This window comes from Camellia sinensis, chromosome 6 (genome assembly GCF_055761805.1).
Source record: "Camellia sinensis isolate YWXY chromosome 6, ASM5576180v1, whole genome shotgun sequence".
Lineage (NCBI taxonomy): Eukaryota > Viridiplantae > Streptophyta > Magnoliopsida > Ericales > Theaceae > Camellia > Camellia sinensis.
In genome coordinates this window covers 36589324-36613496 of record NC_138966.1, presented here as the reverse complement: position 1 = coordinate 36613496, position 24173 = coordinate 36589324, and the positions used below count along the sequence as shown (strand labels likewise).

The 24173-nt window shown below is 37.5% G+C and overlaps 2 long non-coding RNA genes across 2 annotated transcripts; both read left to right on the top strand.

The window, feature by feature from the left end:
• The first annotated feature begins 4639 nt into the window (after positions 1 to 4639).
• LOC145792267 (uncharacterized) lies at positions 4640 to 5408 on the top strand. The gene is made up of 3 exons (XR_014331653.1): positions 4640 to 4965; positions 5155 to 5251; positions 5341 to 5408. It is a non-coding gene; the product is annotated as an uncharacterized LOC145792267 (long non-coding RNA).
• A 494-nt stretch (positions 5409 to 5902) lies between these two features.
• LOC114320922 (uncharacterized) lies at positions 5903 to 7048 on the top strand. The gene is made up of 2 exons (XR_014331652.1): positions 5903 to 6140; positions 6749 to 7048. It is a non-coding gene; the product is annotated as an uncharacterized LOC114320922 (long non-coding RNA).
• The last annotated feature ends 17125 nt before the right edge of the window (positions 7049 to 24173 follow it).

Below are 24173 nucleotides of genomic sequence, written 5' to 3'. Positions count from 1 at the left end.
CAATTTTAAATACCATCCCCGACCCGTCGGGGATATTTTTCGGGGAAAAATCACTCTTATCGGGGACGGGGGTTTAGGTCCCCGTCAGGCCGGTTTCAAATTGCCATCCCTATTTCTCTCTCTCACTCTCTTCGCATATACACATATATATGATTTACAATATTGATCCAATCATCTCTTTTTCTTTCTCTTCATCATTTTCTACATCACAATCTTCAATCAATGGAAGATTTCATCATCGATTCATTGAAGAAGAATCTCGGTTGTCGATTTACTTCTCTTCCGAGTTCTCTCTCACCTGGTATCGAAAACCGTAGGTCAGGACTCTCTAAGCTGTTAAAATTATTGATATATATGAAGTTTAAAACTCTGAAACTCTGATTTCTAAATATGTAGGGACCAAGTAAACTCTGATTTCTAAACTCTGTATCAGAGTTTTATATATGAAGTTTTTGATCTTAATATCTGTAATTTTTTATATCTTTTTGTGTTTTGTGATTTTTGTTCGAGTTTCTATATATGAATTTTTCTATAATTTTTGACCTGATGGATTTGATGAATGATTTTTTTTTTTTTACTTCCCATTCATTGACTGATTGATATCAGAAACTTCATAATATGTATATCTGTTACTTTCTTTTTTCTTGATGGATTTCTATCTTGTTGGTGTTTGATTGGACTACTACAATTTTATATTTTGCTCACCATGTGTTTGACAATATGCCTAATGATGATACTATGAAAATAATGAGTGTGTTCCATACATATGAATCACATAGTTGGTTTAATTGTTGGTGTTACACTTATTATACTATAGTGAGAGTTATAACTTGAGTTGCTCAAGTTGGCTTGCTTGAGGTGCACCTTTAACTTAAGCTTCAGATACTTCTCCTTTTGGTGTTTCCTTATTGCTCCAAAGCCTAACATAGTTTTTAAATTTTCAGGAAATAATAAACATATTGTTCTTCATTAGATGTTTCTAAACATGAAAGGATGATGTTTCAGAATTTGCTATCTTATGGTGTCACTTCTTACGCATTGTCTTCCATTAAAATGCTTCTTAATAAGCAATCATGCCCTTTCCTTTCATAGGTTAATTTAAAACCAAAGGTTCCAACCAAAGTTGTATGTGCAAAGCATCCTGAGTTGAGAAAAGAAATATTGACTTTATTGAATCTTCAGAAACAGGTACTTCTACCTAAGGTTCATCTTGAATTTGCATCTTTTTTCATTGTTCAAATATTTATATAATTTAAGTTTGCAAATGTTCTGTTGTGCTTTGATTGATATTTCAAGGTTGTGAATTTTCTTTATTGTGTTTTGCCTTTTTATAGTTTATAGAATCCTTAAAGTAACTTTAGGCCATGTTTGGATCTTAGATTTATTGAGGGAAAGCAAAATGAAATAAAAAAAAAAGATAGGAAACGAGACTAGAGTAAAAGGAGTTAAATTTATTTTTTATTTTTTTAATGCTTTATCTGATAGAAACAACTTCTTGAATAAACTTGCAGTCTTCACATGTACCAGCAACTTATAGCAAATTAAACTAATAAATCTCTAAATTCCTAACTTCCACAAACTTAATATCCTGTGAAGTTCGCTTATTGCCTTTTGATTTAATATCTTGTGTTTCCTTCTCTTTGTTTCAGATATTGATTGTGGTAGCACTTGGGTTTCAAAGTTTGTCTGTTTTATTTGTTTCTAATGGCGGTATGTAAGACAATGACACATCGAATGGAATGATGAGAAATCTGCTCCTTTCTTTCTTTCTTTTCCTTTTGCTTATGTTTTTACTTGGGTCATTGTTTAGATTAAGAAGCTTTTTAAAGATGAAGCTACTGAAGAAAAGGGTGAATGAGCCAATGTTTCTAGTCACTCTCAAGTTTGTAGTCAATGTTTCTAGTGACCTTCAGCAATTCGTAATATAAATCCCCTTGTTTATGTCAAGTTCTTCTTTAGCCATCCTATAATTTTTAATAATTTTAGAATTATGCATATCATTCATGGCTCTGTTAACATTTGTTGTTATGCATAAGGGGTTTTGTCTAGTTCTACTTTGTGATGTTTATTCCCATTTTTTTATTTGTTACCTTCCCCAAGTAAGTATGTGAGATTTAGTTAACTAACTCCAAAATCCTATTTGTTCAAAATGATGAATAAATTACGGGCTCGTTTTATCGAGTATAGACCTTAATCTTGTTTGAGAATTTTCATCAGCGTTGGATATCACAACTTTCATCTTATTTTTTAATTGACTTTATTGTATTTTTCTAGATGGATGATGATCATTATTCAGAATATGTTGTTTCTAGCATTTCAATATTTGATGATTATCTTATGAAAATCCTGATAATGGGAGGGACTCAGTTTATTGGTGTGTTTTTGTCAAGACTTCTTGTAAAAGAAGGCCATCGGGTATCAACCCTTCTCTTTATATTTTAACATTTACATGTACTGATTTTCTTTTCCCAATTGTTTTAACTTTCTTAACCATCTTTTCCACCTTATGGTGTGCAATTAAAATTGGGTTGACAAATTCCTACACAGATTTATATTTGATGTAACGCCCTCAAAATTAACCCATTATATATATATCATTGACATGCAATATTTAAAGAAAACAATTCATTAATTCATTCATCAGAGTATTACTAAATAAAAGCGTTACATGTAACATCAAATTAAATGCCCTACGGGCTAACATCTTTCCAAGCCAACACTTGGACACAGAATATGAGTTCTAACTCAAATACAAATAAAGCCCTAGGCTTGAATGTTTACATGTAATATCAAATAAATAAATAACAACTAAACTAAACAGAGTCTTCAACTCCAATTCCTTCCAAGCTAAGTCCTTGGAGGTAGCTTATCACCTTAACCTGAAAATGATGTTCCCATAATGGGTGAGCCACAGCCCAGTAGAAAAATACTAAACCAAATATAAGTATTGGATAAAGCTATAGCATTCAATAGATGGTTAACCAAGATAATCAATTATAACTTGATACTGACCCATGACACTAATGTCTATGATATGTTTCAATTCCCATTATTATCAATATGGCTCAGAACCTGGCCAAACTTACAATAGTGAACTATATATCACATTCACATTACTTCCAATATCAACAACACAGATGAGACTCAGGCTCATATCAAAACACTTCGTACTTCTCATTTGATACACATTTTAGTGCTGTATCAATAACATGTAAAAACACTTCAATATAATAAGCACACATAATAGTGATGCTAATGGAGTCCATCCCCTATCTCCTCCCAAACAAAAATCCGGTTTAGAGGTCCATCCCCTATCTTCCCCTAAACCGTGGAGTACATCCCCTATCTCCTCCCAAACAATATGCATATGCAATGCTCAATCAATACATGTATTTTCTGTATTAATTCAATAGTCTAAATTTATGACTTAAACAAATTGATTAGTTTCAATTTTCCCTAATCCACATGCAATGTCTACAACAAACACAACTATCCTCCACCGATAGCCCAAAACAGTTATTTCTAGACTGGAAATAAATATATCAACAATTCAATAGGCGTGTGATTTTAATTATCCAACTACACCATTTAATCAATGAATTCCTCAATTTCATGCATTTAACCAATTTCCCCAATTTCCTTAAATTAATTATACAAATTAATTTATTAATACAACTAGGGTTTTTCCCAAAATTACCAAAGTACTCCCAACATATCAAAATACCAAAACTTAGAACAAAACTTATAGGATGGAGTAGGAAATCCCTACCTCGAAGAAAATAACCCGAATGGAGAAGACGAAGATGAATACCCAAATTCCAAAGTGCTCCAAACCACCAAACGTTCAGATTGAATGAAAGCCCTTGACTCACTCTATCTTTTTAATAAAGGACCAAGTTTAGATATTCACCCTAGGTAGATCAATTTTTAGAGAGAAGGCAGGTTTAGAGAGAGAGAAAGAGAGAGAGACTCTCAAGGGGCGGTTTTCTAAAAGTTAAGAAAGAAAAGTAGGTCAAAAAGTGATCCAAAAAGTGAAATCTCGGACTGATGTAGTCGACTCCCCGCTCGAGCGTGAAAATCCCCGCTCGAGCGTCAGACACAGACTCACGCTTGAGCGTGAAAAGAGCCGCTCGAGCGTCGATTACACACATCCAGAAGTTTTGCAGGCGATGGTACCCGCTCGAGCGCCAAACTCTCCGCTCGAGCGGAGGGACTGCAGAGTAAAGTACTGGGAGATGGAAAAACATGCTCGAGCGTCAAAACTCCCGCTTGAGCGGATAAGCAACAACGAAGAGCCCGCTCGAGCGTTAAAACTTCCGCTCGAGCGTGAAGGCCAAAATCTGGACATCACCTTTTGGTTTCAAAGTGCAACCAACCTGTTTCAAACCTGCCCATCACAACCCAAGATTCAAATACAAAGAGGAAAGGCTAGAAGTGATAATGATACAAAAACAAGTCCACGGAACCAAGTCCAGAATACAGTATACAAAGGAAGGAAAAACCGGGATCGCTATATTTGATGACGTCTTTGACTTTTTAATAAACAAGTTTCATTTATTAGTTAGTCAATTCAATGGAGCTATTATTGACAATGATACTTGGAATCCATTAACAAACAGAGGCATACTCTTATGTTCACTTCATTTAAATTATTTGATGTACTAATTACGCATCATATATCTAATCTTATCTACCAACCTAAAATTCGAATGAAAATATGTTCGTATGACTCTTTCTGTTTATACCTGTTTGTTTGTTATTTTGAAAATATGTTCATATATATATATATATATATATATATTGTAGATCTATAAATAACACAATAAGTAGTTCACATTTTTGTTCGATTGGCCTGCACATTGTCATGGATGCAGTTTTTCTATAGGTTGATTCTTCATCTTCTTTATTTTTAGCAGATTTCTGCTATTTTGAAGACATTGATTGGTTAATTCACTCTCTATCAAGGTATTTCTCGATCCTTCAAGTAGTATTGAGTTTTTAATACAGATTGTAGCCAAAAATTAATTTTAATGTTGAATTAATAAATTTAATTTAACTCATTCTATTTGACTTTTGTTTACTTCATCTTTTTTATGTGAATTTTAATTATAGGTATTTCTCGATCCGTTTGATGTGAATTTTAATCTAACTCAGGTTTGTTAAGGGAACCAGACCATATATGTTCCCTGTTTTGTGTTGGCTGGAACATCTTGGGGGAGAGGTGAAGATCCTTGACAAGGATCTGATATTGGTTGAACTTCACTCATTTCCTCACCTGCAGAATTTTCTTCTTCAAGCTATGTTTCTTAACTGTTTTCTCCATTTTTTTGTTTGCCCCAGGTATGCATTAGATGATATTGGTTCTGGATCTCATGTGCATCTCAGTTTGTGTCAGAGTTGAACCCATAGGTACTAACAGAGAAGTATGCATTTTTACCAGTTCTGTTAAAATATCTTGTCTACATAGAATTATTTTTTAAGCATGCAGTTATATTTGGAAATTTGATGGGTGTACTATTGATTTTGAGGAAAACCTTTCAAGGTGATGTTTCCATCACTTTCTGTTCTACATGAAGAAAGCAGATATCTCACAATAATTTCAAGGAGCCACTATTCTGCAAAGACTTTTTCCCTTTTAATCATTTGAATTGAAACAAACAGATCCTTACATTTCTACGTCTCCCTGCAGACTTGAATCGATGCTCCCGTTTTGCTAAATTTAAATAATGCCCTTCTGTGCAAATTCTTTTTGCCCATTTCTTCACTTCCAAATTTATGCAGTTTGAAGGATCAAAATTTTAGTATGTTGTTGGGTTTTTGAACTTCAAATAGATGTGTATTAAATTAACAAAAAATAATATATTTTGTTTTCTCTAATTTCCTTGTTCAACTGTTATTGGAATGTAGTTATGATTGCATAGTGCCCAATATGTGGAGTAGAGCATACCAGTGCTGGGGAAAAGAGAACAGAGAAGCACCCCTGAGAACCGCATGCCCACCTGGGGTTCCAAATGGTATTGTGAGCAACTTTGAGATTAAAGCATTTGATGGGTGTGCAAATCCACACTTGAGGCTGGCTGTTATAATTGTTGCTGGGATTGATGGCCTTTATAGACATCTGAGTTTGCCCGAACCCATTGGTAAGTAGGATTATATGATTGTACTATACCCAATATATCACATCGATTATTTGTTAGTGTTTTTTCTGTGCGTTATTTCCGAATATTTTTTTAGACATACCATCCATAAGTCCCCCATGTTTCATGTCCTTACAGCCCTGGCACTTAATCAAAAAAAAAAAATCCTTTATGAATTATGTGAAAGAGTTCAGATTCAACTGTATCATTCCTCTGGCAGTGTTCATGCCAAATATTCATACATGGTTCGATATGCATTAGTTCATGGTATGTGCTATGATGTTTCCAAAAATATAAAAAGTGTTTTCCTCTTTTTTTCCTCAGCAATCTTTATGTGGAATCTTCCAAGGGTCCAAGCCCATCTAGGCCATTTGATTCCAAATTTTTAACTGTATCTTCAGATGCATTACTACAATTTGGAGTCTAATAGAAGTCAAATAATTTTTTTAAAAAAAAATTTCTTTCAATTTGCCCCAAAAATTTGAGCTTTTATTCGCTTCAAATGCCTTAGTTAAGTTCTTCAAGGTTGATATTCATTTTTTGGATTTCATCTACATCTCTTTTACATTTTTGAACTTTGTTTACACTTGTGATTATGATCATTTGTGTAGGATTTTCATCATTTCTCTATGACTATAGACGGTGATAAGCTTTTGTGGTCGTGGAACAACTAATTGTTTAGGGCATGTTGCTCTTGTAACTGAACTAGTGAAGAGGTGGTGCGAGAGAAAGACAAAGTTGAAGTCGTCATAGAGTTCTAACTCATACAATGTTGAACTAATTTGATCTTGTTTTGGGATTTAACTCATATAATGAACCATGTTGAAGTGAATTTGGATACTTAGAGTTTTGATTTTTGTAATTTGTTTTTTGTATATACAAGAATAGATTTGATCTTGTTTTTTTCTATATACAGAGATAGATTTGGGCTGTGGATGTCAATTTTTAGCTATGAAATTGAATGTTTTCAAAACGTTATTTCAAACCTTTAGCGACCAAATATATTTGTTGTTAAAAAGGTCACTATTTTGCTTTTTGCGACCAAATGGAGACATTTTGTGACAAAATATTAGCGACGAAATATGTTAGTTTTGCAATATTAAACATTTTGTGACAATATAAAATTGGTCGCTAATTGTCATTTTTAGTGACATTTTCAAAAATTTGTCGCTAAAGACTTTTCTAGACGCACTTTTAGTGACTTTTTTAGTGACGAATTTAATTTTATCACAAAAACTATTTAGAGACCAAATTAATAGTTTTAGGGACCAAAATAATTGGTCGCTAAAAGTCTTGCATGTTGTGGTGATAAATTATATATATATATATATATATTCAAATATCATAGAAATAATCTCTAATAAGATGGAAAAAAAAAATTGGTAGAAAATAAAAGAAATATATAATATGAGAGAAGAATGAGATATATATCTTTTATACTAAGTGGACATTTAACTTATAAAATAAGATATATGTATTTAAAAGTACTATAACAAAGATAATTTTTCACATAAAGACAACCGTCTATAGTTTTCTCCTAGTTCAGAGGGTGTGATAGTAGTTATTGTTTTTATTAAGTAAATTGTGCAGATGGTTCCTATGTATAGCACTTATTTAGTTGTTAGTAGTACCTGAGAAGTTGAACTCTTAGCCTGCGTTTGGTTGTGTTTTGTAAATGTGATTTGAGAGTATGAGTTGTATTTTGAGTTTGTGTGTTGTAGAATTGTGATCTGAGTGTAGAAAATTTGTTTGGTAAATAGTTTTGAAAATAGTTTTGGAAAAGAGGTTTGATTTGAGTGGGGAATTATTGATGTGACATTTGATATGTGATACAAAAATTTACAACTCATAACTAAACATACAACTCAAAATTATTTTAAAGCACATAAAAAATTTAAAAATTTTCAGAAAATATTTTTTTCGATTATATAAATCAATTGCAAAAAAAAAATCCGGAATTCAGAGGACATCCGGGTGGACATCCCCAAGGACATCCGGGTGGACATCCCGCGCAGCATAAATTTCAAAAAAAAAAAAAGGAACAACGCGTCTGATGTTGCAGAGTAACACAGACGTTCTGTGCAGAGTTCTCAAAACAACATTTCAGAATCACAACCAAACACAATGCTTGAATTAAGATGTAGAATTGTGATTTGAAATCACAACCAAACACAGCCTTAATCTCTCTTTTGCAAGTACTACTTAAAGGCCACACAACATATGCCAATTCATTTTGGTCCTCAATATCTAATTTATATTAGTTGGATTCCTAAATATCACACATCAATTCAATGTACTCCCTACACCAAGTGCCATATAAAAAACATACGAAAAATATTTACATCGGCCTCACATCAATTAATTATTATCATCTTATTTCCCGCTTTATGAATCGCAAGACAAGTAAAATGCCCTTTCACTCTATTATGGAGAGCTAGATAAATAAAATGTTTGATTATTTGTTTGATAGTATTTTGTGTAAATAAACATCTTAAAATGTCTGTAGACACTCAAATTTTTGCGTGTCTTGATCGCCGTCTGATTAATCAAGATAAATAAATTTTCTTGATTGGTCAAAATTATGATGGTCAAAATTTTCAAATGAATGTAGGTCCTACTAAAATTATGGATCTTAACCCATTTTAAATTATGGGTCACACCAAAATAAAAGTGACCCTATTTTGACAATTGGGTCAACCCAAAAGTGTGAGACTCATGAAGATGTTTTGCCAGAAATTTGGTGAAACAATTCAAATTTGAATGCAAATCATGTCCATAAAATAAGAAATAAATTGCTATTTTTCTTAGAAATTAAAATTAATTTTAGAGTTTCCAAAATTAACCCTTTTCTCCTAAGCCTATAAATAGAGGCTCTCAATATGAAAAGGGAGACATATATTTTTTTGGCATAAGGTCTTGCAAGCTCCTAAGTGATCTAAAGACTGCCAAATTCTCTTCTTAAAATTTTCTCTAAAGTTCCTCATACCTAAAAGTGTGGATTATCAAGTACTCCAAATTGTGCCAATCCTTCGAAGTTACAAATACAAATTTGGTCTCTCTTATCAAAGAGATCATTTCAAGACTCATTCAAGATCAAGCAGTTCAAGCTCTCGATCAAGCCTCTTTTCTCCAAGTTTCTCCTTGAGAAGACTTGAAGAAATACATCAACTTGTTCACTTCAACAACAAGCTTCTACAGCCGTTGGATTGCAACCATTTCAGAGATCGAATCCGAGGATTTGTCCTTTTGTCATACAGCAAATCACAGAGAATTGTACCCATTTATCATAATCAAATAAAGTTAATTATTTGTGCATTTATTTCGTGTTTTTTGCAGATATGAAATTTGTGTTTACAAATTTTAGCACACCTAGTGGGACCTCCTTGCCTCTCATGTCTTTTCTCCTAAAGCATCTTCCCAAAGCCTTGTTTGATCAAGCATAATGGTTTCAAAGAAAGTTCAAACTGCTTCGATCAATAAGAATGCCGCTGTCACGACCATCAATAATAGCACTTCTACGAGTCCAATCACCCGTAGCAAAACCAAGGCTACCATTACTCTTGCCACTCACAGGGTCATGTCGATTGCTAATGCAACAAAGTAAGCGCAAGGCAAGTCTCACAAATTTGTCATGATATCCACGTCTAGGGTTAAGCAAAATGAAGTAAGGGAATGAAAGAAGCCCACTTATGTCTCAAAGGATACCCAACGCCCGTGGCTTCTGATGCAAACTCAAGTACAAGCTCACACTCAGGATCATCTCCTAGTAGTCCTCAACGTTCAATTTCATCAAATCACTCAAATTTGTCTTGTTCTGTGGCTATGCAAGTCATGACCATTGGCACCACTTCAGTGGAAGAACAATTGGCGACCATGGCTCGTGCCATTGACAAGCTCACCAAAACTGTGGAAGAGAAAGATCTTCAGATTGCCACCTTAATAAACAAGTTATAAGCACAAAATGCTAATGAGGCAAGTCAAGACAATTCTCATCCACCTGGCTTTACACCACAAGCCACGTTTGTTGAGAAGGTAAACCCTACATCTAAGTCTAAGCAAGTTGTTGGTGAAGAAACTTGCCATACATCTGTTGTGAGGCAAGCGATTGACACAAGTAGTCAACCAATATCTATTGCTTCTTTTTTTGTTCAACAACTTCAAGACATGATTGCAAATACCATCCAAGCACAATACAGTGGGCCCCTGCAAAGCACTTTCATGTACTCCAAGCCTTACACAAAGAGGATAGACATTCTTAAAATGCTTGGTGGATACCAACCTCCCAAGTTCCAGCAGTTCGACAGAAAAGGTAATCCTAAACAACATGTCGCTCATTTTGCTTAAGCTTGCAACAATGCCGGGACAGACAGATATCTACTTGTCAAACAATTTGTTCAGTCACTCAAAGGAAATGCCTTTAATTGGTACACTGATTTGGAGGCTAAGTCAATCGACAATTAGGAGCAAATGGAATGTGAATTCCTTAATCATTCCTATAGCACCTGTCATATGGTAAGCATGATAGAATTTACCAGTACCAAGTAATGGAAGGACGAGCATGTGGTAGACTACATCAACCGTTGGAGTCCTCTAAGTCTAGATTGCAAAGACTGACTCTCTAACATCTCAGTTATGGAGATGTGCATGCAAGGCATGCACTGGGGACTCCTTTACATCCTTCAAGGGATAAAATCACGAACATTTGAAGAGTTAGCTATGCATTCACATGACATGGAAATTAGCATAGCTAACCATAACGAGAAAGACCTTCCCTTTCTTGAACAAAGAAATGAAAAAAATGAGGCAAGCTTTTCAAAGGTACCACCAAAGAAGCAATGACGGTAACCACAACTCTAATCAAGATTTCAATGAAAGACAAGAAGAAAGAAGAAAGAAGAAAGGAAGGAAACACGTCCATATCTAAAAGAACTACAAGAAAAGAAGTTTTCCTTTCCTGACTCTGACGTACCAGGGATATTAGAAGATTTACTTGAAAAGAAAGTCATTCAACTCCCTGAGTGCAAACGCCCTGAAGAAATAGGTCGTATGAAGGATCTGAAATACTGCCACTATTATTGGATAGTTAGTCATCCTACTAAAAAATTCTTTGTGTTAAAGGAATTGCTCTTGGACTTGGCCAGGAAGAACAAAATCCTCTTAGACTTTAACGAATCGGCAGAATCCAACCATGCGACGGTTATTGTAGGACCTCCAAATTCTCTATCCTCAAAATCCAAGACAGAAATGTCACAGTCTGCAATCCCAACAGTGAAAGCAATTCCCAAAGTCATCTAGTTTGGTTCACTTGAACCTATCATTATTCAAGTTCCAAATCAAGACAAGTATGTCCATGATGGTTTTGAAGAAGTCTTAAAATTGGAGAAGATGAAAGTTAGACTCTCGTGACACGAAAGAAGTCACAAAGAAGTAAGTCTAAGAATCAACATTTTTCACTCAAGAAAGTAGAAGAAAAGAAGAACTCCCATCAACATTCCAAGAAGGAGGTGATAGACAAAAGAAAGAATGAAAAAAAAACACAACAAGTAAATAAATTTCTTGAAGAAAACTCACGTACCCCAATCATCCTGCGAGACTTTTTCCCCATTGGGTATTTTGGAGATGACTTGGTCGAGACAGTCTAAATGGTTTTAACCATTGAAGCCGATGTGGAACAAGTTCACGCCATTAAGGAGACTCTAGATAAAAAGGAAATTGATGTCCTGACAACCTTGAAAGAACTACCCCATCCTCCAGTTTGCATGAAACATCTCAACTCCCTAGATCTGTACAACTTGCACTTGTTCAAGTGTTAGAAGATCCTGAAAAATATGAGCTTGTTGGTAATGAGCTAGACTATCCCAAGGTGAACTCCATCACTTTTGTTCCTTGTTGCACAATAATCACCTTCACTGATGAAGACCTTTAACTAGGTTCAAGGCCACACAATTGCCCATTATTTGTCTCTGGCTTTATTAGTGAACAAAAAGTTAACTGCATCCTTGTTGATGGAGACTCAGTGGTAAACATCATGCCAAAGTTCACCGTGAAGAAACTCAGAATCCCAATTGACGAGTTAGCTCGAAGTTGTATGGTTATTCAAGGTTTCAACCAAGGGGGGGCAACGTGCGATTGGTATGATTCGTTTGAACCTCACCATTGGAGAACTCACATCTAATACTTTGTTTCATGTCATCGATGCAAGAACATCCTACAATTTGTTGCTTAGACGACCTTGGGTCCATGGAAATAGTGTAGTTACGTCAACTCTCTATCAATGTTTTAAATTTGACCAAGGTGGAATAAAGACAGTGCTAGAAGGTGACAAGCCATTTACAGAAACATAGCGATCCCGGTTGTCCCTTTACTGTTCTGTTGTATTCCGGACTCGGTTCCGTGGAGTTGGTAGTTGTATCTATCTTGTTGTCGTCCTTTAATTCCATTTGTTTGAGTTTTAGGATGTGTTGGGCATATTTCGAATAGGTGGGTTGAACCTTGGTCCAAAATCTTGTTGCCAGGTTTTTTGGTCGTTCCGCTCGAGCGGGCCTTGTTCTGCTCGAGCGGAGATTGCACACTCCCAGTATTTCGTGTCCCTGTAAAACTTCTGCAGGTGTGATTTTTACGCTCGAGCGAGTTTCTTTATGCTCGAGCGGTCGCGCTCGAGCAGGTACTCTGGCGCTCGAGCGGGTAGTACTTTTTGGTGTAAGTTCTGGGAGGGGGAAATCTATGCTCGAGCGGATTGGTTTTCGCGCTCGAGCGGATGTACTTTATTCTTGTGTCTTGGCGCTCGAGCGTACCTAGTTTTTTGTTCTTGACGCTCGAGCGTTGTGTTCTCCGCTCGAGCGAGAATGTCGTATATCAGTTGGCAGCTGGGCATTTTAAAATCACTTTTTACATTCTCTCTCTCTCTCTCTCTTACTTTTTAAAAAGACATTTTGAGAGCTCCTCTCTCTAGAAACTCCCTTCTCTCTAGGGTTTGATCTAGTTAGAGTGTCTCCCTATCCTCCGGCCTTTGTAAAAAGTGTGTTGATCGTCGAGGGCTCCATTTTGATCCGTGGATCTTTGAGTTTGGAGCATTTTAGTTTTCTTCAACTTTCCCGTTTGAGCTCTAACTTCGAGGTAGGGATATCCTACTCCTTCTCATGAGTTTTGTCTTTAAATTTTAGTATTTTGATGAGTTGGGGGTTGTTGGGTAATTTTGAAAAAGTTTGGGCCTTTGTGTAATTTTACAAAAGTTGGGGTTTTGTTTATATAAACTTATATGCAAGTTTAGCATAGAGAAATGAGATCAATATTGGTTTATTGGTGAAAATGGAGCCTTAGGGTTGTGATGTTAATTACGGGAAATGCTCTAATTACATTGATAAATTAATTGGTATAATTAATTTGAAGAAAAGAAGAATTAAATTGAGAATGTTGGAATTGGATGTGTATGGGATTAAAGGGTGCAGTTTGATTCGTTCATCGCTCACCTAGTTGAAATGTTGATTATATATCCATTTGGTGCATTTATTTTCAGTATAGAAATAACTGCTTTGGGCTATCGGTGGAGGATAGTCTTGATTGTTGTAGACACTGCATGATGATTAGGCAAACTAAAACTAATCGATTGAGTATGCTATTGAATATAGCAACTGGAATAATACATTAATTCTATGTATTGATTGATTTTATATGATCTATGTTTATATACATGTGTTGTGTGGGAGGAGATGGGGGATGTACTCCACGGTTTAGGGGAAGATAGGGGATGGACCTCTAAACCGGATTTTGTGTGACATTGATACAGCACTACAATGTGTATCAAGTGTTGATTATGGAAATGTTTGAATTGATTTGATATAGCACTAAAATGTATATCGTTATCAATTGTAAAGTATAGAAGTGATTCTATGTTATGTTGATACAGCACCGAAATGTGTATCTTTCGCAAAGTGTGGGAATGGTTTATGTGTTATTGATACAACATTAAAATGTGTATCCCTCATGAATTTTGAAAGTGTTTTAAATATGAGTCTAAATCTCATTAAGTTATTTGGCTAGGTGTTGAGCCTTGTTTTCAAACTCAAAGTTGGAAAATACGTGGGAAATGAAATGTAACATGGACTTAATGTCATGAAATCGAAATGTGATATATGTGGATGTATCTGTGTTGACCATCTATCAACTGCTAATCTTTTAGTCATTGTTCATGGCTGGTTTAGTGTCTTTCTACTGGGCTGTGGCTCACCCTTTATGGGACATCATTTTCAGGTACAGGTAGCATGCCACCTCCAAGGACATAGCTTGGGAGGCTAGAGGCAGACAGACTGCTTTGTTATTTGCTTTCTTTTGATGGATTACATGTAAATTCAAGCCAAGGGCTTAATATGTGTTGAGTTAGCACTCTTTTTTGTAATCCAAGTGTTAACTTGGAAAGCTGTAAGCCCGTAGGGCATTTGCTTTTGTTGTTAACATGTAATACTTTTGTAAGAACTACTCAGATTAATGGAAAGATGGTTGGTTTCTTTGTATCAATGCAAGTCTAAAGAGATGGGTTTTATGTATTTTTTTTGAGGGCGTTACAAACTGAGTCTCACTTTGCTGATGTAAAATTTTATTTGGATTCCAATGGGATACCTGAAGTTATCCCAGCAGAAATCCTTTCTGCAAGAAAAGAGAAAACAAATGAAAAAAAGCAGGTTGTGTTTGACTTCTCAAAGGAAGACGCATCAAGTGGCAAAAAAGCACCTGAGGTTGCGTCACCACAAAAATAGTCTTCATCCTCAAAAGGCCATGTAATGACAAAAGTCTTCAGGTGTCTTCAGGTATGTGCCAAAGTCTTAACAGAAAGAAGGGCAATCGTCATTTGAAGAACTCACAGCATCCGCAAAAGTTAGAGGAGATCTTGCTCACCCTGGAATCAAAGAAGATCTGCAGATACTAAAAGCAGATGCAACAATACCAATTCGACAGATGGGATTGTCAAGCCTAATTAAACCTCCACTAAAGGGATTTGTTAGGCCTGCGCAAAATTCTATCGAAAATGGCTCCTTACCTGAAAGACGAATGTAAGGATTTGATCCACAAGCTTACAAGCTTCTAGCCGAGTTAGGTTATGATTTTGCTGATCCCTCATCACTGGGAGAGTTAAGTCCTAAACTTACAGGTGAGAAAGTTCATGGTCTTAATGAAACTCAGAAAAGGTTAAGGCAACAAGGGTATAGGGTAAGCCCTCCAAAGACAGAAGTCGGATTCATACTAACTGAACCCATTCGTATCTCTGCCAAGAGAAAAGGAAAGAAGGAAAACGTACAACATATCACTGTGGAAAAAGTGATGGAAGACAAAAGTCCAAGTTCAACTCCTCGAGTCTCAGTGTTTGACCGTATTGAAGCCCTTCCACCTCGAACCCCGGTTTTTAGTAAGTTAGGCATTGTTGATAAGATAGATGAAGGTACAAATTTTCAACCTTCAATTTTTAATAGATTAGGCATGACTAAGGAAGGGGATGAAAAACAAGCTTCCTAGTCACGAAAGTCCGATTTTGCTCAACTTGGCAATATGAATACATCACCTAGAAAAGGCAAAAACAAGAGAAGCACATCAACAATTGAGTTGAATTCTACAAAGGAGGATGGTGAGACTTGAAGTTTGATTCCTTCTCCTATGAAACGCATGACATCACTCGAAGTTAGTATTGAAGGTCCTTTTAAGGTCGAAGGGCGCATCATCATACTAATTGGAGAAATTAAGACTCAAGCAGAAAGTAAATGATAAGAAAAAATTAAACATGTTGCTTCTCACCATGTAACAGTTGAAGAAGATTCTAGCTTAGATTCGAAGGAGAATAATCTCCAAGAAGCTCCTCCAGAACTTGAAGATGGAGGACAATCAACTGTTGACAATTTGAAAGAACTCAACTTGGGAACTCCTGATGAACCTCGGCCAATCTTTATGGGAACACTCTTAATGCCTGAGGAAGAAAATACATTTTTTGAACTACTCCTCGAATGTAAAGATGCCTTCACATGGATGTACAAGGAGATGTCCGGTTTAAGTCCAAAAGTTATTGTCCTTCACCTTGGGATCAAACATGGTATGTGACCAGTAAAGCAGGCTCATCGATATATCAGACCTGAGCGTATCTTCAAAGTGGAAGAAGAAGTGAACAAGTTAATCGAAGCTGGGTTCATATGTGAAGTAAAATATCCAACATGGATATCAAGCATGGTCTCGGTAGTCAAGAAGAATGGACAAATTATAATATGTGTTGACTTTTGAAATTTGAACGAAACATGTCCCGAGGATGACTTTCTGCTTCCTATTATAGAATTAATGATAAATGCTACTACCGGACACGAGGTGTTGTCCTTCATGGATGGGTGTTCAGGATACAACAAAATATGGATGGCACTTGAGAATGAAGAGTTAACTGTATTTCGTACCATAAAAGGCATCTATTGTTATAAAGTGATGTCGACTCAAGAATACCTGTGCCACCTATCAACGTGCCATGCAAAAGATCTTCGATGACTTGCTCCATAAATTTGTTGAGTGCTATGTTGATGGTTTGGTGGTCAAAACTAAGAAAAGGGAAGACCACCTAGAGGACCTTCGTGCAATCTTCAACTGGTTGAGAAAGTATGACTTAAAAATGAATCCACTCAAATGCGCATTTGGAGTCACGTCTGGAAAGTTCCTTGGCTTTATTGTTCGACATAGAGGCATTAAGGTTAATCAGTCCAAAATCGATGCTATATAAAAGATACCACCACCAAAAAACCTGAAGGAACTTAGAAGCCTCCAAGGTCACTTGGTATATATTCGTAAATTCATTTCAAACTTGGCAGGTCGTTGTCGACCTTTCAATCGACTGATGAAAAAAAAGGCTCAATTTGTTTCGGATTAAGCATGTCAAAATGCTTTTGACAGTATTAAGAGATACTTGCTTCATCTACTAGTATTATGAGCTCCTATTCAGGGAAAACCATTAATACTTTACATTGCTGCTCAAGAAGAGTCTCTTAGAGCGATGCTGGCCCAAAATAACAAAGAAAATAAAGAGAAAGCACTATATTACTTGAGTCATAGATTAACTGAAAATGAACTCAAGTACTCACCTATTAAGAAGACGTGTTTGGCACTTGTTTTTGCTTCTCAAAATTGAGACATTATTTCCAAGCCCATACGGTGCATCTCATTGCAAGCGCCGACCTAATAAAGTATGTTATGTCTAAGCCCATCCTCTCAGAACGCTTAGCAAGATGGTCTCTCATTTTTAATGAATTTGAGATAATTTGCGTGCCAAGAAAAGCGGTGAAAGAACAAGCCCTTATAGACTTCTTGGCCAACCATCCCATCCCTGCTGATTGGAAAATTTCTGAGGAATTCCTTGATAAAGATATATTGTTCATAGAAGTCCTACACCCTTGGATGATGTTCTTTGATGGGGCTGCAATGAAGGAAGGGGCAGGGGTAGGAGCAGGTGTCATTTTTGTTTCACCACAGAGGCTCATTTTGCCTTACTCATTTATTCTTGGCGAAAATTGCCAAACAACGTTGCTAAGTACCAAGCCTTAATCATTGGTTTACAAATGGCAACAGAGCTAAAAATTGTTGACTTAGATGTCTATGGGCATTCCAAGTTAACAATTAATCAGCTCCGTGGGGATTATGAAGTCAAAAAAGACAACTTAGTCCCATATTTCTAGTATTCAACTCATCTTATTGAAAAATTTAAGGAGGTGGTACTCGAACATGTTCTAAGGAAACAGAATCACATGGCTGATGTACTTGCCAATCTAGCAACTACATTAGCATTGTTAGAAGGTGAACAAATTAATGTCCCTGTATGCCAACGATGGGTATTGCCACAATTGTTGGAATGTTGCCTTGTAAAAACAAATTCAATTTCAATACTAGCCATCGAAATCGACAATTGGAGAATGCTAATTATAGACTACCTTGAACACGAGAAGCTCCCTGATGATTCTCGCCATAGAACTGAAATAAGACGTCAAGCTCCTTGATTCATCTACTGCAAGGGAACTTTCTTTCGACGATCATTTGAAGGAATTTTTCTTCATTTTCTAGGGGATGATAAAGCTCAACAAGTCATGGAAGAAACCTATTCCGAGATATGTGGAGTGCATCAGTCTAGTCCTAAACTTCACTTTCAAGTAAAACGGATGGGTTATTATTGGCCTACGATGGTTAAAGATTGCTTGGACTACTCAAGAAAGTGTCAACCTTACTAGTTTCATGCAAACTTTATCCATCAACCACCAGAACCTTTACACTCGACAATTGCTTCTTGGCCATTTGATGCATGGGGTCTAGATGTTGTTGGCCCATTGACTAAGTCTTCTGCAGGCCACTTATACATCTTGGCCGCCATAGATTACTTCTCTAAGTGGGCTGAAGCTGTCCACTTAAAGAAGTCAAGAAAGAAACTATTGTTGACTTCATCAAATCCCACATTATTTATTGGTATAGTGTACTGTAGACGTCCCCAAACATCCTGGGAGGGAAATCCCCCCCGTTTTGTTCATTGGGCTCACTACAGTTCAGGACTCAATGTCACGGTCCTGTATCTAATCTCGCAGAGTGCAATGCAAGACCGATGAATCATCAAAGAGTCCAAATCGGGCAAATCGTTTTTGAAAATAGATTTTTTTGAAAAAAGTGCCAAACATGGACTGCTTTGCCAGATACAAAGTCGCCACCTAAATATTTTATTTTGGAAAATGTAGGAAACCCTGACTCATTGCCTAAGGCCACGTGTCCGTCATCACCAAAGTTGCCTCGGCTCGGGAACTTGGGTACGATTGGGGAAGGTCACTTCGTGAGCACCCCCGCTCGCCCAATCAAAGATCGGCCTCTACTAACCATGATATCTAGTTTTGAAAACGTTATGTGCTCTTATTCCGGTTATTAGCCTAGATTTACTATGTGATGCGCACAGCATACAAATATAGACTGGATCGCCTGAATTGGAACAACACATCTCATGTTTGTTTTGAAAATGGTTTGCTACTCGCAAGTAGGCTTAAAATGAAGATTTTGCCACCCTCGGGTGGGCTTAGAAAACAAGATGATTTGCCACTCTCAAGTGGGCTTAAAACTCACAATTGATGAATTGTTCCAATCCAAATAACCCAACCTTCACCCACAGGCATTCAGGCAGGTATACCACGTAAGCACGTAGCCTCATGGCAAGCATGCTATCATGGCAGTCACTCACACACATGCAAGGATGCTAAAGCATAAACACTTACCGAGTACTCCAAGCCAAAACAGAAGCTATGTTAGAAATCCATGCGTGATCCTAACTATACAGAAATGCCTAATTCAACACATGCAGGAATGCAATTACAATAGGCTCGGCTATTCTAAAGATGGTATGTGATGATGCTACAACTAACACGTATTCAATTTGGAATTGAAATACAAATGCAGTTAGTATGATGCGCCGAGCCCGGTGCATGCAAGACAGATGAATGATGCAAACATGCAAGCATAAGTATGCTAATTGAAACATGGCGTGATCTAACCATCATAAGCTGGTAAATAAAAGGGAGAAAGACGTGGGGTTGGAAGACATACATCACACGCACGCACACTTATTACAATTGTGCTCTCGCTCGGAGGGTCCGAATAAATAATACAGTTCAAATAATAATTACAGTCCGAATAAGTACAAAACCCTAATTAATTAACAATTTAACTAGGAAAGCAAGTAAATTAGCATGCAAATCCATGGACCGCCTCAGCTCTGTTCCGAATGATGAAAGATGCATGCTCGAGTTGCCTTGCGCGGAAATCCATTGCGATGCCCCGATTCGCCTCTGTTTGCAATTAATGCCGGAATGCTATGCAAGGCTTTAGAAAGCTGTTGATTTCTGATTTGCTACAACAGAGAGCAAGAAAGGGTCACAGCAAAGTATTTTCACATATGTATGCATGACTACTCTTCAGGGAGTGTAGTCCTCGATCCTCGTGCCACCAATCACGCATCTCGATACATGATGGCCGAGGAGTTGAATTGCACGACTCGATGTGAAATGAATGCACATATAAACACAACAAGACCTAAACTCCATCATGGGTAATCCGGAGTGTCGGCGACCGGGAATTGAGACACGTTTCGTCACTCGGAGTACGAAACGTCCCTCATTTCCCGTGCTTGGGCTAACTCCTATCCCAAACACAATGCAAATGAGATGGCATACACAATGCAACTAACATTCAACCTAGCATACACAATGCTATGAAATGGCATACACAATGCTCGATGTAACATAGCATACACAATGCTCTAACATGCAACTCAGCATACACAATGCTATGGACCGAAATGGCATACACAATGCACGATGGACTTACACCAAGATGAGTGGACCTCAGCCACACTCACATCAGTGGCCATTAGATGAAAATGAGACAACCGAAATGTGTGCACACATGCACAAATACCAAGGACCGAACCTAAGGCATCAAATGCCACTCTACCAAAGCATGGCAAGGGATGAAAGATGGCATACAAACATGCAATTTCCAGCATTGAAATATGATGCGCAATGGTCCCGAATCATGGAAATATGGCACCCAATGCATGAAAGAGGCCCCGAAACTCAAAACTAGGCAAATGCATTGAACTATAATCATGCAAAACAAGCATTATTTGATCACGAAGTATAAAAACAGAGCCAAGGCAGCCCCAAAATATGCGCAATATTAGTTCAAAGCATGGCCAAAAAGTGCTAACATGAGGGGCTAAAACAACACGCAAACTATGCTAGTAAGCATGGTTTACATGGCATGTACATAAAGCATAAGAGAGGTCACCAAACCAGCCAAAAATAAGAACATGATATGCTAAAATATGCCTAAATAACCACTGAAATGCATCCAATGCATGCAAAAATGATGAGCTCCTTTGGAGGGCCATGCAAGGGGTTACTCAACACATGCATCAAGGACACTTAGCATAGCAAAACCAACTCTGGAACTCAATTATGACAGCCCTAAAACTCACCAAAAAGGGCCCGAAATGGCTCAAGGAAGTATGCAATGAAAGGTCCCCTTGAAAGGCCTTAAGGAGGATTGCTCCACACATGCATGATAGACATAAAATATGGCCAAAAGGGCTTCGGACAGAGCTAAGGCAGACCTCAAAACTCACATAATAGGGCCTAAAACAAGACTTCAAAGTATGCAAAATGGGGGTCCTTTAGAAGGCCAATAAAGCTAGTAAAGAGAATGAGGGGTGAGAGGGTCACCCCTCTATGATTTTGAAGTTCAAAGACACATCTAAGCCACTGAAAATCCGCTGGATTTCAGTGGCTAAAAGGTCAAAACCAAGGCCAATGCAAATGCTCACATGCATAGCTCAAAACATAAGGAAATAAAGCATGAAAGGGGGTAGATGACCCCCAACAGGAAAATGACCTTAAGAAAACATGTTTATAAGATCAAAATAAAACTCTTTTTAGTTCATGACAAATCTCGAAAATGCTCACAAATAGGACTAAGATATGATGCAAAATAAGCCTACAAAGAGGGATAGAGTATACAAGGAGGTAGATGGCCTTAAAAAGAAAAGTGTCCTTAATCAAACTTCAAGAGGAGCTCAAAAGAAGACACTTTTTAGTTTATGAAAAAGTCCAGAAATGCTTACAAATAAGGCTAATCAATGGAGCAAAATAATGCAAGAAAAGGGGAAATAGAGACTCACCCTTGAAGAGCAGATTTCCAGCAACATCTGGACCAAGATGGGAGTTCTTTAACCTCTTCAAATCAGCTCCAAGATGCTTGGATGGATGGTGGAGGTGTTGTACTAAGGGTTGGTGTGCAAATGGCCAAGACTATTAGGGTTTTTGGAGCTCAAGTGTAAAGATATAGGGAGAGAGAGGTGTATAAGCCTTCAAAATTGTTGAACCCTTGCAAATGAAGACAAGCCTCTCCTTTATAGAGGAGAGGCTCTAAAGCTTCTCTTGGAAGCTTCAAATATCCTCTATACACATGTATGGAGGATGGTCCAAATGCCTCCCAGCTAGCACAGTTGTGATGCATTCAGAGAGAGTAAAAAGCAAGAAGCAGGCCGACCAATTCAAGTGGTCGGCCGGCCACTCCCCCTGGTCGGCCGACCAGGGGTCAAAAGGTTCAAGGAGAAATGCTGGCCAGCCACCCTAGAAAGGTGGCCTCCCAGATGAGTGCAACACAACTGTATAGTGGAAAACAAGAAAATGTGACCCAAGAGAGAGAAAAACCAGCTTTTTAGCAAGGTTCAAAAGGGTCAAGAAGAATTACTAGTCGGCCTACCCATATTGGTGGCCTCCCAGATGAGCACAACACAATGGTGGTATGAAAAACCAGAAATTGTGGCTCAAAAGTGAGAAAAACCAGCTTTCTGTCAGAAAATCGGCTGAAGGAGAGAGAAAAAGAGAAAGCTGGTTTCCAAGGGAAAAAAGTGGCCTCCCACTATACTACCACCTCTCTAGCAATGAAAATAGGGTCCCTACCAAAAAAGGCCCAAGACGGATGCAAAATGAAGGTTCGGGGGCCAAAACGCGCAGTCTGGGGCCCCAAAAACAGGTTATTAGGCACCGGAAGTGGTGTATGACCACAAAGGTGGTCTCCTGGGCCACAGTGTCCCTCTAAAGGGAGGAAACAAGGTGTGTGCCAAAAATCGGAGCAAACGGAGGTAGTTAAGCAGTCCCGAACCGAGGCACACGGCCGACGGCTCTGAAAACTGGAAACTGGGCTCCAAACGGGAAAAATGGCCTACGACCACGAAACGTAGCCTACGGCCACTGAGAGATGGTCTACGAGACCTCTCCCTCCCTTCGAGAAGAGAAAATAGAGAAAATAAGACTTGGTTCGTAAATCGAGGTAAAGCACAAAAGAGCCCCGAAGTCCGAAGGCAAGGCTCGCAGCCAAGACTCTGAAACCTCAGAACGAGCACAATATGCATCATCACCGAGCGCTCAATCGGTGACGTCTGAGTCTTAAGGTCAATCAAAAATAGGGTGTCTACATGTACATCGCTACATCATCACCGATAACGGAAAGCTTTTCTACAACAGCCTAATAGACAAACTTTGTGAAAAGTTTGGATTTAAGCAACGCAATTCCTTAATGTACAATGCACCTGCCAACGGACTGTAGAGGCGTTTACAAAACTTTGGGTAACCTGTTGAAAAAGTTAGTTGCTAACTCAAAGCTGGATTGGCATGAAAGAATTAGAGAAGCACTTTGGGCATACCGTATAACACATCGTACCTCAACACAAGTCACCTCATACTCCCTTATGTATTGTGTTGAAGCGGTTCTTTCTTTGGAACAATAGATTCCTTCATTAAGGATAGCTATACAGGAAGGGCTCACTGATGATGAGAATGCAAAACTACACCTTGCTGAGTTAAAAGCATTGGATAAGAAGATATTGGAAGCACAACAAAAAATTGAGTGTTACCAAACTCGACTCTCTAGAGCTTTCAATAAAAAGGTTAGACCCCGGTCTTTTCGAGTTGGAGAATTAGTGTTGGTTGTTCGAAGACCTATCATCACTACCTACTGAATCGGCAATAAGTTCTTGTCCAAGTGGGATGGTGTATACATGGTGACTGAAGTCCACACTAATAGAGTATACAAGATTGTTGATGAAGAAGGTATAAGACTTGGCACGTTCCTAAAGTGCAACTATCCATGAGAATGTAATGCTCCTAATCGCATGAGCATAAACTGCATGATGCTCTCGGCCCATATGAAATAAAGTTCCTAAAAAAAAAAAATTTGTAATACTCTTGGCCCACATGAGTATAAATTGTGAACGACTAATAAATCAATAAACCAAATGTGTTTTACAATGAGAGAATTTTGCTTGAACTATAATATTTATTTCATAAATAAATTGTTTGCTAAAGCAATTATTTTATAATGAAGTATTTGATTTTGAACTACATTTCTTTAAAAAAGTAAAAAAATAAAAATAAATAAACAATAAAATAAATCATGACAACCATGATAAACTCTGGATTTCGCCTTGTTCAACTT